The sequence below is a fragment of the Ambystoma mexicanum genome, chromosome 6q, assembly GCF_040938575.1.
Source record: "Ambystoma mexicanum isolate Mex_15411 chromosome 6q, UKY_AmexF1_1, whole genome shotgun sequence".
NCBI classification, from domain to species: domain Eukaryota; kingdom Metazoa; phylum Chordata; class Amphibia; order Caudata; family Ambystomatidae; genus Ambystoma; species Ambystoma mexicanum.
The window spans coordinates 38,557,819-38,573,561 of record NC_090937.1 but is presented as its reverse complement, the minus strand read 5'-3'; the positions used below and the strand labels follow the sequence as shown (position 1 = coordinate 38,573,561).

The 15,743-nt window shown below is 46.8% G+C and overlaps 1 protein-coding gene across 6 annotated transcripts in view; it reads right to left on the bottom strand.

The window, feature by feature from the left end:
* Positions 1-15,743, bottom strand: part of PTPN13 (protein tyrosine phosphatase non-receptor type 13) — a 1,388,150-nt gene that overhangs the window by 1,265,687 nt on the left and 106,720 nt on the right. The window lies entirely within an intron of this gene.

Sequence of the window (15,743 nt, the reverse complement as noted above, 5' to 3'; positions counted from 1 at the left end):
CGCATTAATTAAGTGGTTAAAAACTAAAGTCATATTTTAGCTTAGTTTCCCCCTTTCAGAAAATGCCTCAAATCCCACCTTAGTAAGAGGATGAACGCATGTGAATGCCAGTAACAGCATGACAAACATGTTTCCATCATTACTGACTATATAATGAATTTATTTATGCATACACCATAGTACCAGCTATTCCCAGTACAAGCTGCTGTAAAATACACCATCACACTTGCACACGTAAGAATAGTGTACCACCATTAATATGTAAAACCGAATGCTTTTTTCATATTTCGGTGGGTTTTTTGGACAGTAAATTGCACATTTTGTAGGCCATTTTTCCAAAATTTTCGCGGGGGGAGAACCCCCCCGCACCCCCCTTGGGGGGGGTGGGCTCGCGCGCTGCGCGCGCTCGCGTCTATATTCGCCCTGGGAAATTTACGCCCCACCAGCTTTCAAACTCACCAGCCGCCACTGGAAGGGGGGCCCCGGGGGGAACGCAAAGCGTTTCCCCCCGGGGAGTTTTTGGCGCTGCACATGGCCAGCGAGTGGCCGTGGGGGCAGAGCGCCTCCTGGGGGGGGGTATTTAAGGGCTCAGGGAAGGTTCGGGAGGCAGGCGACGGTTAGGACTTGATGATTGTATCAGTCCTGTCGCCTGCTCCCGAGCCTTCCCTGAGGAGCTGGGCCTTCGGCGGCAGGTTAGCGTAGGTGAGAGGGACAGGGTTTTAGAAGTTGGGGGAGGTTAGTCGTAGTTAGTTAAAAAAAAAAAAAAAATAAATAAATTTCAATTGTGTTATAGCCGGGGGTACCGTAGATAAGGTACCCCCTCTTACTTGTCAGGCGCTGGTTCCCGTGGTCTGTGTGTGGGCGTAGGGGTTTTGTTCTTCCAGGCACGGCAGCGTGACGCGGCATTTTCGCCCGGTGCTGCAAGGAGTGGGTGGGGGGGGTTTCGGCACGGTGCAGGGGAATGCGGGCCGTTGGGAGTGGGGGTGGGATCAGCGGGTATTTGTTTCTGTGCCTTCCCGCGCACAGGTCATTTGTCGAGGGGAGCTCCCGGTCCCGTGTGGTTTCGGCTTTGAGGGAGGAAGGCTGCGCGCGGTGGCCGTCGTGTGCCAGAGGGGGCAGTGTGCTCCCTTTAAAGGGGCCGCGTCCATTTGTTGTTTGTAGGCGGTTGGGCTTACACGCCGCTAGGGGGCAGTGTGACACTGGCGCATATCGGCCCCTGTTAGTTGGGCCTCTGGTTTTTGGGGGGGGTTTTCTGTGGCTGGTGCCACCTTATTGCCAGGTCTGGGGTTAGGGGGTTGGCCTGTAATTTTAGGGGGCAAGTATAAAAAAAAAAATTTAAAAAAAAGGAGAAATTGTTTATTAGTTAATAATAATTTGGAGCATTCTATTGGGGAATTCATATTAACGTGGGGTGTGGTGAAGGGCTGATTTACTAGGTTCAAGGCTAGCTGTTCGATTGGGTATAGGTACACGGGTAATTTTGGCTCGGGGGCTTAGGTTAGCTAGGAAAATTTTTTCAAGTGGCTACATATATTGTAGTGCACAACCAGATTAGTAGTGCAGTATGGTGGGCCAGGGAGCCAGCAAGAAGGGTCTGGTGGATGCTAAGGCTCTGAGGGAGGCCTTGGAAATAATTAGTAGGGCATCTAGGGCCCAGTTGGGGGGGGCAGTGGGGGAGGGCACTGGTGGAGAGGTCACGGGGGAGGAGGAGACAAGTGGTGGTAGGCCGCAGCGTAGAGCAGCGGCAGATGGGGCTCTCGCGGCAGTGGTGGCTTGCACCCCATCGGCGGGGAGAGGGGAGGTGTGGGAAACCAGGGGCAAGAAATTGAGGAAGGAGTTAGATAGGAGAGTGTCAGAGGGAGAATTGATTTCGGGTGGGCAGCCAGGGAGGGAGGGAGTGAGTATTAGTTCTAGGGTAGGTAGGAACTCTCAGATGGAGGTGGCTCAAAGGAATCAGAGTGGAGCCAGTGAAGGGGCGCAGAGGGGGGTGACAGGGCAAAGGGGAGAAGGGGGTAAATACCTGCAGAAGAGTGCAGAGGGGAGATGGAGGGAGAGGTCACCGTCCTTTGAGGAGGTTAGAAGGGGGCGCGGAACGGCACCCCTGGGTAGGAGGAGGGAGGGCAGAGGGCGCTGCGCAGCCCCCACTAGTCAGGTGGAGGTAGAGGGTTTCAGTACGGCCCCTCCTCGGTCAGCGCAAGGAGAGCCTAGAGGGCGCAGCACAGCCCCTAGCAATGAGGATTCCAGGGTGGAGGACGGAACGCCTCGCCCGAGAGAAGAGGACCAGGCAGGGGTTTCCACATCCCCGCCGAGAAGACGTCAAAGGAGTGGCGGGGCGGACGCCCCGGGCTCGGAAGAAGATCATCAACTCAATTCGGGCATGAGCTCGCATCCGCAATGGTATTTAAGGGGTGATGAAGTTGGATGGGAGGAATATGTGGGGCAATGGGAAGTGGAAGATTATGGGGCGGAAAGGGAAAAGGGGGAGGAGAGAAGAAGCTTGAGGTGGGATATGGAAGGGGAAGTGCAGGGTGGACGGGGAGGAAGGGGTCAGGGAAACGATTGGCTGGGTGAGTGTGCTGACATGTTTTGTCCCCGCAGTAGGAGCCCTCTAAGAAAGGAGAAGAGGAGCATCGGTGTGGACGCCAGACCACAGGCGGCAGGTGTGGAAAGAGGTGAACGGGAAAGGAAATGGTCATCTGCATGGCAGAGAAGGGTCGCAAGAAGGGGGACAGGGGATGAAGGGTCTGGACTGCGAAGTGTAAGGGAGGAAGTTGGGGTGCAGGCCATTGGAGCCGCGGGGGTGGAGAAGAGCATTTGCTCAGTGAAGGTCCAAACGGGCAAGGTGGTGGAGCCATTGGTGCTCGAAGTGCAAGCCGGAAAAGATAAGGAGTGTGAAGTGAAAAGAAAGGAGAAAAAATTGCCATACATGGGGATAACAAAACCATTGGGGGCGCACTTGATGGCAGCGACCAGGGAGAAGATTCAGGCGGGGGAATTTGTGGAGGTCTTTAAATTGCTCCATAGGGAAGTGAGAGCAAAGGAGGGGTCTAAGGAGGAAGAGAGGGAACTGGCTTCACGCCCAAGGGTCCCGGTGACTATTGAGAATTGGACGTCGGCTTTTAGCATTTATGCCAGTGTGTACTGTGAAAAATTCCCGGAGCGTTGTGTGGCCCTGCTTAAATATATGGACGTAATTAGGAAGGCTTTCACGAGTTTTGGGGGTTTTGCCTGGGTACGCTATGATGAGGAATTCAGAGCGAGAATGGCGGAGGACAGTCAGGCGGTCTGGGGGGAGATAGACATGGATCTTTGGCTGCAATGGATGGCTCCAACGAGGCCTGCCCCGACATTGCACACAGCAAGTGGGCTGCCTGTGCCTTACCGGCCCTTTCTTGGTCGCCCCGCCCATGAGGGGGCGGGGGAAGGAGGCGGAGGACAGCCCTCGACAGCATGTTGGGCGTTCAATAAAGAAGGCTGCACGAGGTGGATGTGCAAATTTAAACACGAGTGCAGCAAGTGTGCGGGTCGGCATCCAGTTACAGATTGTTTTCAGGCAGGGGACAGTGGGGCAGGGCGAGGAGCGGGGCAAGGAGGTGGGGGGGAAGGACCGCATGCCAGGTAAATTGGGGTGTGCTGGTAGTTCGGGCTCAGTTTAGCGTAAAAGGAGGGGGGGCACATGGTTTGATGAAAGGTTTTTGGGGGTGACTTAAAGGGGTTAGGAGAAGGGTGAGGAGGAAGAAGCGTAGGTAGGGGAGGGCCGCAGGGGGGATGTAAATGTGGAAATTGTTAAGGGGCGGTGGCCGTCGTTTAGAGGGCATGGACGACGGTGGCGAAGCTCTCACGCTTGCCGCACGACAAGGTGAGTAAGCTTCAGGCTGCATGGACGGAGGTGCGGGAGCACCTCTGGTGCAGCTAGGGGAAGTGATGAGCTGGGTCTGCATGGACGGGGGTGCACTAGGGCCCCTGGTGCAGCTGGGGGAAAGAAGTGGAGCAACGAAGCAAGGTGCTGGAAGAGGAATTTATGTGGAATGGACTGCATGGACGGGGGCACAGGTTTGGCCCCTGGTGCAGCGGTGGAGAGGAGTAAGGAAGAAAAGGGGCCTGCATGGACGGGGGTGCACTAGGGCCCCTGGTGCAGGTGGGAAACAGGTGGTAATGGACGCGAGGATCTTGAAAATTAGTGATAAGGAAGGGACTGCATGGACGGGGGTGCAGGTTTGGCCCCTGGTGCAGTGGCGGGGGAGCAATAAAGCAAAGGGCCTGCATGGACGGGGGTGCACGTGGGGGCAACGCAGGGCCAATACTAATAAGGTTATGGAAGGTGGGGGGTAATGGAAAGCAGGGGGGCAATAGTTTAGAGGAAAGAGGGGGTCTAAGTGGGTTTAGGTGTATTGTATAAAGGTTAGGGAAAGGGGCGAAATATTGGGGGACGGTAGGAGAAGACCTGAGGTGTTTCCGGAGAAGGTTAAGGAGATGGCCAGAGAGGATAGGGTACTGAGGAGGTGTTACTAGTGGTGTGGGAAAGGTTAGGAGGTTGGAACTCATTCATTCAGGAGGGGTGCAGCATCTGAAAGTAGCAGGCTGGGCTATTAAGAGGAGCAGGTGAAAAGGTTGGGACGCTGGGAGTAAGGGAGATACAAAGGGTATGTCAGGGACCGGGGCAAACGGAATGTCTTTATAGATTTTTTTCAGTAGGTAGCAAGAGTGTTGCATTTATTAGGATGTTGTTGATTTGTAAGTGATTTGGTAATTTCTTTTTCATATGCTTCTAGGAGGTCCGGTCAGATGTCAAAAATCTGTTTTTTGGGACATTCTAGGGTTAAGTGGGCGGGGAAAGAAGCTGAGAAAAGGGTTGTTGGCAGGCAACTGGTGTGCAACTATAAAGATGTTGTGGTAAGATGTCCGGGTTTGGGGGGCTGGGCTGGGATTAGTTGCTTCCTATGTCGGCTGGGGTGAGGGAAAGCTATGGGCCTACAGATGGGGGGGATTAGTTGTGCTGGGGAAAATGATCTGGTGAGGGATACGGGTGTGGCTCTTCTTAGGTTCTGGGCTGGGAGACTGGGTAAAAAGTTTGAGGTAGAAAAGTTTGGGGGGGTGGGGCAGAAAGAACTCCTCGGGGGAGGGTTTTTCTGGTGCCGGGGGCATGGCCCCTTTTGATGTGGGGGGAGGGAAGCACAATGGGGGAATGACACGGGAAAGGATGGGGTGGCGCTGTTTGCACAAGCAGGTCACCCCGGGGGAACAGGTATTGAGCCTGGAGGGGCATGGCCCCTGGGAGAAAGCGGGACGCCTGGAAAAGGGGCAAGGAGACGGTAGGATCCAAGGGATCATTAGGGAGGAATTGGGTTATTTAATTATTTAATTGTTGGGGGAAAATGAAAATGAAAATGTTTAATTTATTTAATTGGTGGTTAAAATATTTATTTAGTTTGTTAGGCCATGGAGCCAGTTAAGCATTTGATTGTAAGCTTTGGCCTGTCACATTAAAGCGACCTTTTCCACTTTTAAATGAGTCTGGGTATTTTGTGCAGTAAGACAAAAAGAAGACGGGGCTGGGAGGTGGCCTGCCCTCACGCCAGAACTTGTCAAGGGTGTTGGCGGTTGGGTCACACTAATTTGAACAAATATGCTCATTTTGAACCAATTTGGTTTACTTTTTTTTACTGGCACTTTACACATGTAATGCTGTGAAAGTCGGGATTTGCTTTGTGAAAAGACTTTTTTCCAATAACATATTTCAAGCTTTATACAGCTGTGCTAGGCAAATGCCCTTGTTTAGTTAATAGTTATGTTGCAAATCTCTCATTTTTATTACTGGTGTTGCCTATCAAGCTCTAAAACGTTTTCTTCCGTTTCTCTACAGTAACTGTATTTTAGGTTTGCCATTTGGTGGATCAAAGATTCCCCATGCCACATTCGTTTTCATTTATGCGAGAAGAAATATCAGTTACCAAGTAGATTAATTACCGGAACGTATCCATGCAGCAGAACAGTATTTTGACTTTTTCATAAGGGCACCAACAGAATTTGAGAAAAAGAACAGGAAGGCAGAGGGGTGGGGGAGAAGAGAGTGAGTGTACACACAAGCCTTCAATTTCTTCTCAGATTACTATGCAAACAAGATGTAGCATCTCGCTCATGCCACTCCAAGGAAATTGACAACATTCTGCAAAACGTGTCACCAGGAACAGGACATTTTCTGGAAAGACAGATGTCGCACTCTCCACCAAAGTGTCAGCAAGGAGTAGGTTGGCAACTAAAGATCCACCAACCTAACCGCAGCTGTGGGACATTAATGGATTCAAATTTCTAGAAGAAGCATAGTCAAGTATTTTGAATTAAGCATGCTACAGGTCGCGGGAGCATGGCGCGAGATGAGAAGATCATGCAATACAAACATAATTCAGCATCTTTGTTAGATGACCAGGTAAACGCATGGAGACGCAGCGATTTGTGGGACCAAATTCCATTATATAAAGTCTTCAACAATTAAATAAACAATGTATTTGATTGTACAATTATGCAGCATCAAAAGCACAGGAAAAGGATTTGGGATACAAGATCTGATGGAAAGGAAGGCAAATCCAGGAGGTCAATCGATTAACATGAATCTATGCACATTTCAGCTCCTGAGAGCTGGCTGAAGAAAATGCATATTTACTCAATCCATTTTGTTAAATACCAGAATGTTTAGTGAAATTGCTCTAAATAACCAAAAAGCAGAGTTACAAATGCCAATGAGACTGGAGAGCTCTGTTTAATCTTTTCTAAACCACATAAAGCGATGTTTCTCCAAGTTAGAGTACAGCACAATATTTCTGTGACAAATCAGAAGTCCCAGGATGAGAGGCATTGTGATAAACTGGGTTAACAAACGGCACAGTGAAATGTAAGCATGTAGCCTGGGGAACTGGTTCAAATCCGAAGAAAAGGGAGGCAAAAACAGGAGAGCCTTAAAATAGGCAACCTCCGTTCAGCATATTTCAATGCATTTATAAATGACAATTTGGGACGATCAAAAGAAAAGTAGGCCTTTTTGCAGTTCACTTCTGCCACTTGGTAGTCACTAAAGAAAACTATATAATGAACAGGAGAGAGGGGCACAATGTAGTTCCCTGCACAGTTAACCTACTCAGCCACTGATGTTCTCCTCCTACCGGTTTCTGTGCTCTTCACATCATCAGGGAGGCAGTCTTAGCTTGCAGCTCACAGCAAGTGCAGGTGTTCACAATTAATGATGATTCTGCTGCAAGGACTTCTGGTAGCTGTAGTAATCAGGTTGGCAAGGAACAAGCTCACACCCAGACCCACAGTGGGGAAAGGGGTTGGGGTGGCTCACAGTGTGGCACTGCAAAGCAGGGCGTACGTCACCCTGGTGCAGCACCCTATTGCATTGTGAAGATTCCACCCTTCAGAAATCAATGAATATGATGAACAGGATAGAGGAGCGCAATCTAGTTCCCTGCACAGTTAACCTACTCAGCCACTGATGTTCTCCTCCTACCAGTTTCTGTGCTCTTCACATCATCAGAGAGGCAGTCCTAGCTTATCTAGGCCCCCGGCAATAACAACGAAGGTTCAACACAGCCAAGGGCACTATTACCCACAAGTTGGAAGGCAAGGTTGCACAGCGGCTGTCTAGTGAATGTTGCGAAATCTGGTCTCGATACCCAATCAGACATCAAATCAAGGAACATTCTGCAATTATTGATGATGGTTTATGATGCAGGTATTTTTAGTAATGTGTAATTGTTTTTCGTTAGACAGCCCCTTTAAAGAAGGCTAAGGCTAAGCAGAGCGTAATGTTGCTTGGAAAAACGTCAAACATGTTAGCAAAAAGAAAGCTAACCGGTGCCAATCTAAAAGAATAAGTGACTGAGATAAAAGACTATTTAAGAAGATCTGAGAAAGACTCCCACGACTGATCAGACTGGAAAATCAAGGGCAGAGTCCGAGACTAAATACAGTTTGCATTTCACGATTAGATTTGGAAAATGGGCAAACGAGGTGGGGCTGGCAGGGTTTAAGAAGGCACACATTTCTCCGTTTTTAGAGAAACGGGCGAAGCAAGAAGGGCCAGCAAATAAAACCACTGAAACAAATACATTTCAGGGCTTGACACTGCTGTGAGCCATTTAGCTCCTGCTTCTAGCCTAGTAGAGCCTGCTTAAATTGAAATCAACAGCTACTTTGCACTCAGCAGGCAAGCTGGCACCACACAGACACACAACATCAAATAAACCTATGTGTTATTAAAAAGTGGAATAAAGGACACAGCCAAGGTACCTTGAAAGCATACTGATCCCAAATGTAGAGTTGGCATGTAATCCGCAAGTTAGACATGCAGCGTTCTATATACTAGCACCTGGTTCCTCAGAGGAAGCTCCTGTGTGCTGGGGGATTGCAGATGCCCAGGAGTGACTTTTAGCTCCTCCTCATCAAATCCTAATTTTGATCCCTCATTTTACTATGGCAAAGCATGTATTTGAAAGCAATAGCCTTATGAAACAAAGTCCGTGCAAAATAAAGTTGTGATTCGTGGGAGCATAACAAACTATCCCATCATGCAGCACATGTTCGGGAGCCGAACAATCCTGAACATCCATACAGAGCAGCGCCCGTTCACAGCTCTGCATTACGTTTGCCATCAAAGAATTAGGGAAGAAAACCACACGGCTGGATGTGAAAATATTCCACTAGTAACGCCCAACTCAATACAAACAAGTTTCTGCTATGGAGGGAGGGCCGGGAGATTCCACAACATACCTTGAACCCATTTGAAAACATATCCTTTTTTTGGGAGCATGATCTAAACTTCGAATGTGGTCTTCTGGCACTAACTAGGACAGCAGAACATGGGTTACAGCAGAACGAGAGCTTCGGTCACCGGGGCCTATCCAAAAGTCCAAGTGATTGACAGAATCCTGGCGTTTCTGTTGGAAGGACACCCAGTGATGGCCTGCAAACAGGAAGTGCTGGGGCGTTCTCTCTGGGAACCAAGTAGGGAGGTTATCCAGCAGCTTGGCACTTGAATTCCCAGATGAGGAACATGTGTAGGGGCTGCTGTTGGTGAGTTTGGAATCACTGTAGAGGGATATTGACTACAGAATGCCAGTGCAAGGTTATAGAGGGTTATTTGAGTCATTTGATCAAGGCTTAGCAGCTAGAAACTGGTATTTGACCCTTAATACTCGAGCTATTTTTCCTGTAAGAATAATAAGGCCCCATGTGCCGATGAGGGTTTCGCAACCATTACTTATATTTGTTTTTCACAAGAGCTCGGGATCATCGAAGCATATTCATCATGCTGCCAAGCAACACCAACACACATACACATACACACACACACCCTCCTTATACATGCTTTGAAAATATATGGCATATGCACAGGCAATTTGATCAAGTCAGGCAAATGAGCAACATCAAAGATGCAAGTTTGCAAAAGGTAGGGGGCACATATGGGGGCCTTGCTTTGCTTGAGTAATTCCAAGGTGCACCTCCTGTAGCGCCACTGCCACAGGGGCACATGCATTGCTAATGATGTGCCCTAGGTTTATCAACAAGAATGTTGTGTGATAAGTAGGCCAAACGGAGCCATTCATGATTTGTGTTTCCAAAGAGACTGTGCCCAGATTAACATCAATTCAATGTTCTGTAGAAAGGGGACAGTGTAGTTCGAACCGGACGCTGATTCTTTCTTTGAACCACTGAAAAAAATAACGAAACAAAAAAAAGATAGCATGAAATTCGTCGGGATCAGAGCGATGGGCAATAGTGTTTTCTGCTGTAAGGAAAAACTGAGAAAAAAAACTAAATCAAACTTAAAAATGGTGGTGCTATATAACATGATGTCTCACATTCCTAAGGTTCGCTTAAAAACAATAGATGGAGCAAATGCTGAATACAAAGTTACACCGGCCCTGGCAGGCTAGCCTCGTATGAAGCAAAAACAAAGAGATGATGGCTGGAAGGTTTAGAATGAATCTTAACCACTGGCAATGCTCTGGGCAACCCTCCAGACCACCGTTCTTCGCCTGCCAAGTCATTACAGAAGGGGAAAGACCATATGCAAATCAGGCTTGGCCCCACCCCAAAAGGGGTAGTCCAGCCCGAACTGCTAGGCCACATCCCTTCTGCACGAGACCACAAGCATCCCCAAACATGTTTCGCCCTTGTTGGGGCTCATCAGTGAGGAGTAGCTTGGATCTCTAGGCCCAGCAGGCACGGGACGCACGTCTGGGCATACCCGTCCCACTCGGGGTGACAAAGCAAAAACAAAGAGGTGATGGCTGGAAGGTTTAGAATGAATCTTAACCACTGGCAATGCTCTGGGCAACCCTCCAGACCACCGTTCTTCGCCTGCCAAGCCATTACAGATGGGGAAAGACCATATGCAAATCGTATGAAGCAAGAACAGGACGCCATCAGAATGTCCCCTGAATCAGCTCGATAAATCCAGCCCAGCTTCAAGGGTTGGACAGAGCGTGAGACGTTACTGCTGTACGGCAATTACGGAACAATTGCATTTAATGGAATATTTCATGAAAGACTCCTGGGCTTAGTTTACTTTGGCCAATTTATGAACCAGGAAAGGAAAAAGAAAGAAAACATGCAACGTGTGCCATGAAGCTCAGTGGAAGGGTTTTCCATTGGCATATGAAAGCGATTTCGCTTAGACCTCTGAACCGCGTCAAAGCGTCTGCTGCACAGGATCACGCAAAGCGTTTGAAGTGTGCAAGTCTTGAAACCGGTTAAAGCTGGGCAAAGGAAAATGAAAGGTATGCATTTTTATGATCAAAGAGCAATAACACAAATCCCCAAGTAGTCTGAATCCGCACATGCACATCAAAGGGATAATGCGCCAGACACCCAGAAAGTCAGCCTAAGGGGGGCATGCGAGAGTAGGAGGGCCAATCTGCACTTCTTGCTAAGGTCCAGCTTTTGTCTCCAAGCCTGTCTTTTCCCCCTTTCTGTTTTGTCTTGGCAGGCAAAGAACGATGGTCTGGAGGGTTGCCCAGAGCAATTGCCAGAGGTTTAAGATTAATTCTAAACCTTCCAGCCAGCACCGCTTTGTTTTTGCTTTTGTCGTTAGCCAGAAGCACCAACCCACTGCACCCACTGCCAGTGGCGTGGTCAGGAATCAAATTTAGGAGGGTCATAGAGGGGGCCAAAGACAAAAGTAGGGAGGGCACAGACAAAAGTGCTCCTGAAGTGAGGCATTTGTGCACACCAACTACCCACACCCCACTGTACCTCCCCTCCCATCAGAATGTAGGCACAAAACCATTCAGTGACTAATGGCCCATCATTAGCACTTTCATGGCTACGTTTTGATAGGAGGGGTTGCAAGCTGCTCCATCACTGCTCTCTCTTTGAGACAAAAGGAGTATTGCCCTGTGATCTGCAGACATTTGCCTCAGCGAGTGTCACAAATAACACAAATAACACCATGAACAGAGAACACACTCACTGCTCGCCTTAGGTGGGGGGGCACAGGAGTTCCAAGGGGGGGGGGTCACTGCCCCCCCCCCAGATCCCCTAGCGTCGCCACTGCCCATCAGCAGAGCTCAATAGCAACCATCCAATTTCAGGCATTTGGAGGCCACCATAGGATTGGCATCAAGAGGCGGCTAAAATGACATTATAAACGACTTCAAAGTTTCGTCACGCATGACTCCAATGTTCAGAAATTAATGCATGATGCACAATGTGATGGAAATGATGCAAAGTCTTAACACAAGTGCAAATGGAAGAAGGGCGGTGTAAGGATTCAAATGCGGTCCTTGGATTCCGAAAGAGTTTTGTCATTTTGCTATAGTCTGAACAGCCACTCAAATGCATCCAATGTTTTCCCGATCACAAATTCATAATTATGAATACATGAAAATCTATCATTTTAGCTACGGATAATATAATTATTCTATTTTCTAATATATTATCAACACCCATCCAACACATGTTTTCAATGGAGAATTGTTGGATGCGGATCAGTACAGGGCAATTAATAAATATGGGCATTTACACATTAAAGGATTTTCTGTAAGAGAGCCACAAGCCCAAACTGCGTCCATCAGTTTCAAACCATACAGAAACACTAAATAAATTGGCCCTTATTAAATCTTCATTCCTAGATTATTGCTGCTGCATCTCAAGTGATTTGATCCGACAACTATATATGACAGGTTTTTTTCTTCACAAGTCCCCATAATTTGAAGAATTCAATTCTGTAACAGTGACTTTAGCTTCATGAACATATGATGAAACTGAGTGTGGATGCTACAATGTTTTTTCAAACCAAACTGCCGGCCGCGTCTATCAAACGTCCTTCTGATGGTTTTGGATGCCCGAGGGTTCTCGGCACTATACAAGCAAATAAATTAAAGGTCTAACCTTGCTGGCATGCTAACAATCTTTCTACTCTATTGAGCGCAAAATCCATACATTAAGAGTCCCAACTGATTTACAATGGAACCAGAAGATGGTCAGAAATAAGAATTACGTGCCTGGCTCTTCTATAGGTTAACAAATTCTAAAGTGACAAGGCATAAACATACATTTTGTTTATGCCTTGCCAATCAGCTCTATGTGACCTACCGCTTAGATTTGTGATATTTATGATAAATAAAAGGTTCATAAAAAATAAAAAATAAAATTCTAAAGTAAAACCATTAAAAGAAGCAAGATTCATTTAGAGGTCAGCATTTATTGCACATGGATCTTATGGTGTATCCGATTCCCTCAAACATGCAATAGATTGAATATTTAACTGGAATAAGTTAATACAAATGTTTTGTTTCTTGAATAAATCCTGTTCAAGCATACAAGTATTAAGGAAAACATTTCCTGGTGGCACAGACAGAGGGAGCTACTTAAAATATGGTAATAAGGCACAAAAAGGAAATGCAACCATCATGTTACACTAATCGTCAAAGCAGTTTCAAAATTATAAATCATGCCATTTTGGGAAGCTCTACCATTTATCCACGCAGGCCATTAATGAGTATATGCAATTTAATGATTTCTTTCATGTCATAGGGGATACAGTAAAAACGCAGTTCAGTTGATCTGATCCTGGTTCCCTTTTTGTTTCAATAGTATAACGTGGGACCATGGTTTCTAAACCCTCCCATCCTACCACACATTTCTAACCGTGTTGCAGAGAGAGCAAAGAGAAACGGCTGCCTTTGCTGGGCCCTTCAAAAAGCTTTCACTGAATCTCCAATAGATAGAGAAACATTGCAGATGTTGGCTGCCTCTAACTATATGTACTCACAATGCACACTGGCGTTAATGTAGCTTTCATGCCCGCTCATGAGGGCGGACATGGCAGCCATTCGTACCATTGCAGGGTCGAATGGCTTTTATTATTTTTCCTCGGGAGATTCGTGATGCTTACGCAGCCGATCTCCCAAGTAAGTCCCTTCTCCATATCTATGGTGGCAGCCGGAAGAAGAGAGGAGCACCGGGACCAGAACACAGAGCTCCGGTCCCGCAGGTAAGTGGGGATGGAGGGAGTGGGAAAGGGGGTCCAGGGGATTTTTGAGGTGGGGTGGGTAGGCAACAGGGATAGGCTCTGTTGCCTCACCCACAACATTGAAAAAATGACACCACCCCAGCAAGGGCCTCTGGTGGCTGGGACAGTGGGTGGAGAGTATCTATTGTCATCCGCTGTTCCAGCCACCTGCTGGCCGAGCGCTGTTCCCGGGTGCGACCGCTGCTTTTGATAAGAGGCTGAATTACTAAATTGCTAACCTCAGTGAGCTTATGTCCATATATAGATTCTACTGGAAGCAGAAGGAAGGGATGCCCAACAACCTCTGGATAAGATTTTAAATAACCTCCCTAGCACTGCCTTTCAGTTGTCTGAAATCAAGCCCAGGAACATGTGCATTAACACTCCTGTAAAAGATTTGCAACTCAACCAGTGTTGGACAAAAGTAAGGAAACACGGTTAAGAAGATGAAACAGTACTTGAGGCCTCGAAGCACAGGTTCCTTTGCCTTCCGCTCTCCAGAAAATACAGTGTATAAAATCAATCGGAACTGTCTCAGTGATCACCTTTATCCTTTTCTCTTTCAGCTATGGACCACAAAAAGAATATAGTACCCATGATTAGTTTAACCTCTCCAACATTCGACCTAAGACGTTGGTATAATGCTAATATAAGTGCAATTGTCAGAAGGTGCAAATTGGAGCAAGGCTGCAAGTCCCCTCCTCAAGGGTTTTACCCACCTGGAACATGAACCAAGAATGAAACACCTTCACAGAATAACAGTCACAGTTCCATTCATTTGCATCAAACAAAACACTTGAGCGGAGAGAAGCGAAAACAGTTGTTTCACTAGGGCTCTCTGCCTTACTTGCAATCTTTAGGCCTTAAATACTATTTTCGCAGCTGTGTTAACATGACACGTAAGTAACACAGGGTCCTTGAAAGGTAACTTCACTGACAGGATGAACGAAAGTTCAGTGAGTAATTATAGTGAAATACAAATAGATATGCAGGGGAGAAGGCTCAACATGAGTTCTTTTTATATCTTTAGCCTGAGCTCAGGTGTGAGGGTCATCACCTGCTGGAATGTGTGTGGGCTTTTTGACCGCAAGCTATTTCCTAGCTTGAGATCAGTGCCTGAAACTAACCAACCACACGCACCCACACATACACACTTTGGAATGCCATTTGTGGACCATGGCCAAACTGTCATGGAAATTTTATCAAAGAAAAGAGAAAAATCTGGTGTTCACTTAATGGATATTACCACACAATGACAATGTGTGTGGGATCAAACTAAAAACGCAACCATAGCATGAGAAAGAACCAGAATAAGCACTAGAGATCACCTAAAAGCAGCATAAAACTGATCATGAAGGGTCAAAGTGCACGTCTGAAAGTCACTACTTTTGGATGAAAGTCACTGGTTTAAAGACATTGCAAGCAAAGCAACTTGTTGAATTAATCCTTCAAAGCAGAAATGTAGATCTTTCCTACCATGTAATACCTACAAAATTAACAAAATCATCCCTCTATGCATAACACAAAAACAAAGTCAGCAGATGAAAAGCTAAGACTTCCATTAAGTACAGTGAATACTCAAGAGCACATTTTAATCCATCAAGTTAAAGCCTCCAAGACTCTGCCAATCATGAAACAGCAGAGTACTCACTAAAACAAAAGCCTCCAAGTCTGAAACCCATTCCATGCTCTATAAAAGTAAACAACCACCATCAACGACCACCAAAAGGTTTGGAGACCTTTTATTTATGCATGATTCAGTCATTAGAGGCAGTCAGCCCTACAGCGGCCACTTTTGGCTCCATAAAAATAGCCAAATACTGGGAAAAAAATTACGTGGTAAAAATACACCTAATAAAAAAACAGGAAGCAGACATGAAGGATCTTGTGGTCCCAGCTTTCACCCAAACATGTCCATGGATATGTTTGGACCAGTAATGCATGCATTATTACAGGAATAAAGTACCATTATTATTGCCTAATCGGAAAGAAGTAAACATCTGCATGAATAACTAGGTGGAAAGAAATAATTACTACAAGAACATTTCTGTTTTCCAATTAAAACAACTTTTTACTCGCTCATAAAATACTCCCATTGGGAAACACACTTACATTTTTACTCCCCAAAAAATAATTTAATTCCCAACTTTCAAAAATAGGAAGTAAAATGCTCCCACTTCAAAATCTAATCTGGAGCACTGCCAGCAGTGCTTTACTACAGAGCAAGTTT